The sequence below is a fragment of the Urtica dioica genome, chromosome 2 (genome assembly GCF_054948205.1).
Source record: "Urtica dioica subsp. dioica isolate 48M chromosome 2, U.dioica_male_clone48M_v1_H2, whole genome shotgun sequence".
Taxonomy (NCBI): Eukaryota; Viridiplantae; Streptophyta; class Magnoliopsida; order Rosales; family Urticaceae; genus Urtica; species Urtica dioica.
Window position 1 is genome coordinate 40,278,288 of NC_142757.1, and position 3,731 is coordinate 40,282,018.

Consider the following 3,731-nt stretch of genomic DNA (forward strand, 5'->3'; position numbering starts at 1 on the left):
CGATGAACCCTAATTTGTTCTTCGCCTCAAGAACAATCAGCATTGAGCGACTCCATGACATGTAATTTGTACCGGTGAGGACATTGGAGACGAGACTTCCTCCTGAGGAATCTGAATGGTGGAGGTAGTAAGGAGAGAAAGGATCTTCAATTCTTGACCTAGGTCTTGAATTTCCATCTGCGCTGGTGATGATCGTCTCCGTCGATGAAGAATCTGGATTCGCCATTGAAGCGATGAACTACAGATCTTGAAAAAATGAGAAGGAGAGACGAAGAATTCTCAGAGAGCACGGAATAGCTCTGATAGCATATTGAAACTGAGAACTCTAAAGAAGAAAAGCTCTGAATCGAAAATGATTTCAGAGAGAGAAACTTTTTATTGAATATGAATGAATGAATAAACAAAACTAAAAAACAAACTATTTATAATACCGGTAAAACATCAAATCAGACTAATATGGATAAAAACGACTAGTCGTCGATATAAGCGAGTAAGATACGACAAGTATCTCGCAAAGCTTATAAACGACAAGAGTAACTTAGCAACTAAGAAACTCTTGATCTCCCATAGCTGTCTCTCAATTTTCTTGGTAAAAATCCTCTTTTTTGTTTTGGCATTGTGTCTTGATCCTTTGTAATTTAATTTCGAGACATTTCAAGTATGTTTGTGGTTTGAAAATTGATTTTATAACTTATTGAGTCAGTCGTGCCCGCACACATTTACGCGAATTTCGTTAGAATTGTTGAATAGTCTATTTGTAGCTGCTCTTCAACATAATCAAAGATAAGATAAAAGTTTCGAAAAATCCTAAATCCAATTTCCAACAATCGGTGTCATAGTTAGATCATTGTATGCATGTTAGCTTAATTTGTTTCGATACAAAATTTGTTTTTACTTAAAACTTATACTTATTTTATCCCTAATCTTTTGATCCATTGCCTTCTCATCGTTTAAAATTGTTTCTTTTTAAGAAATGCTCTTTATGTTTTCCTAATAATTATTGAGATTAATAATCATAAAATTCATTGTCCAATTCTTACGGCGAGACATTTTCGGTCAGTCTTTGACCGAGCCGTTTTCCGATTTTTCCGGATAGGTTTTTGTCTCGGTCAGGACCGCGTCATTATGTCATTGGATGAGAGAAGTTTATTTTTCTCTTGATTAATGACACGGACGTTAGCCCAGTGACCCAGAACTTGTTAATCCGGGAATGGTCTTGATGCATTTTTCCTGACCACAGCCGAATTTTGGCCGGTGACCAGTGACTTCAGCCGGAGAATTAACCCAGTTTTCCGTGGAAGGCTCTTGGACTGGTTTTTCTACACAAACTAGCTATTTATCATATTCAAGAATATCATGATTATTCTGAAATTTCTAGTTTTTTTTTTCAAATGATCGTGCTATTTGTGAAATTTTTACATCTCTAGTTTATTTGTCTCCAAACCATACTTCAAATAATATAAAAAATATATTGACGTTAATCATTATAGGGAAATATAAAAACTTAAAATGAATATAACAATTTTTCAGATGAAACACTAGCCTCTTTTTTCTAACACCCAAACATTAGTGCAAAACAATGCGCACAGTTATTTCTTAAAATATAGGACAGACATCAATAAAGTGTGATTTAAGAGTAAATCTCATATTGGGAGGTCATAGCTTATGCCAAACTCGCTGTATTTTTCTTGCATTATCTTTTCCATGCGCCTAATCATACCCTCCGTTAGAAAATTCTTCGAATCTCCGACCTCGCCTTTTCTAAAGAAAGCGTTATGATGAACCCCATATGGTCGCCTTCCGTTTTTGTTCGGATCCAAACTCTTCATGTTCTCGAGGCCACAAAATGTTACTATCTCTTCCACGAGCCCCTTTTTCTCTTCTTCTTCGGAAAAAGGAAACCCTAAAAACACAGCCAACCTCTTCGTGACGGCCGAGGTGTCTTTCTTCAGATCTTCATATTTTAAGAACAAGACCTTGTCGGGTCTCTCAAGGCTTGCCTTCCAAAACTCTAAGACATGGTCCCAGAATGGTCCGGCGAGGTGGATTCCGCGGCAGAAGCTGTCGAAACACTCTTCTAAGTTGCGCGGCTCTCCGGCGTCGTCTTTAATCTTGGAACCAAAATGCCATAACGATATGAATTGATCCATCGGGTTTCGAGAAACGTAAACAATCTTACATTTAGCAGATTTTATCGAGGTAGGCAACGAACCATATGATATATGTGTGGAATATATTTGAGGCCAGGGAAAATTATTGAAATCAGGAGATTGGGGAGTGAACATGACTTCTAGAGTTGGTATGAGCTCGTGCGGGCTCGTCTTAGACAAAGGAAAATCCTTTTTTGGGTAAAATTGAGAGCGATTTACGACAGAATAAATTAGGGATTTCAACCAAGTAGTTCCCGATTTAGGACAGGAAGTCAATATAATGTCGTCGTCGAGAGCTGTGAAGCTTTTCGAGGCGGAGATTTGTCCTCTAATTAATGAACCTTCCATCCAAAACCCTCGATAATAATACAAAGTACTGTTTTGAATCATCAAGTCTCTTTCTTTGGGAAGGTCTGAAAGGAAAGCTTGAAACTCGCCGTTTTCCATGCCTGCAGTCAGGTCCTTCAGATTCCTTAGTTCTTTGATCTCTTCAGCCATGTACTGTAATTGAGCTTATACAGTAGTATTTTTTTTTTTCAGATTCAATACAATATCATACGACCTACATAAAAATAGTGCATGAAATTTTTTTGATGTGATGTCATTTAGTCCAACAACAAAGCTATACAAAATACTCCAAAACGCAGATATTTTTTATAATTGTAAGGTAAACATACTAGCACAAGACTCAACAGACACACAAAATTTTTAGGCCAAAAATATAGCTTTTGCTGACAAAGAAAGAAGCAACAAACAGAAAATAGCAATGAAATGGTTAAAAAGTCTGACCTTGGGTGTGTGTGACTTTGATGAGTAAGATTGATCTCTAATAAGATATGATCTCTAGTGTAGAGGAGCGCTTATTGGTTTCCTTGTGAAACCATCAAGTATATATAAATGAATCCGTCCGCAGATTAAATGAACCCTCTTGGGTCATCTTTACGCTGTGTCACAAAATAATTTTACTTTATTTTGTAAGCGTCTTCACGATTAAGTTATTCGTATATCAATATATATATTTTTAATATATTTAGAGAAATGAAAAAAAATTATACGAAACACCCATTTGAAATGAATTAATTAGTTAAATACTCAAAATTTTAAATTTTCAAATAGCTAAAATTATATTTTCAAAATATGTTTAACATAGAGATTAAATTTTTTTTAATAATTATTATAAATAATTTATCACTTTAGAAAAGAAATTGAATCATAAGGTCGAAAAAGTTTTTAAAATTTTACTGTTTTATTAGTTTTAGATAATTTTTGCTATTTTAAAAATCTCTTACTATAAATTTGACTATTTAGTTAAATCATGTGTTTTGTATCTATATTTCCAATAATGTAGAAAATTTGGAGAAATATACTCTATTGAAAAGCATACTAATTCAATAATTCGTGGCCGCACATGGGCTGCAGCCGAAAAAAAAACAATTAAAAAACTAAAAACTGTGTCCATATTGCATAACTAATACATTTAAAAATTACGATCAACTAACACTAAATAAGAATCGGTTACCACACGAATTTAGGTAGATTTAGATCTAAAGAAATTACTCTATTTTTAATTGAGTAAATAAA

General features: G+C 34.4%; 1 pseudogene across 2 annotated transcripts; it reads right to left on the reverse strand.

Moving 5' to 3' along the window:
- Positions 1-1,449: 1,449 nt before the first annotated feature.
- Positions 1,450-3,079, reverse strand: LOC149404726 (cytosolic sulfotransferase 12 pseudogene; annotated as a pseudogene). 2 transcript variants are annotated; one of them, XR_016295462.1, is made up of 2 exons: positions 2,940-3,079; positions 1,450-2,651 (listed from the first exon to the last, which is right to left on the reverse strand). The product of XR_016295462.1 is annotated as a cytosolic sulfotransferase 12 pseudogene, transcript variant X1 (transcript). The 2 variants fall into 2 exon arrangements; XR_016295463.1 differs by having other exon boundaries at positions 1,450-2,599; positions 2,940-2,987.
- Positions 3,080-3,731: the final 652 nt, after the last annotated feature.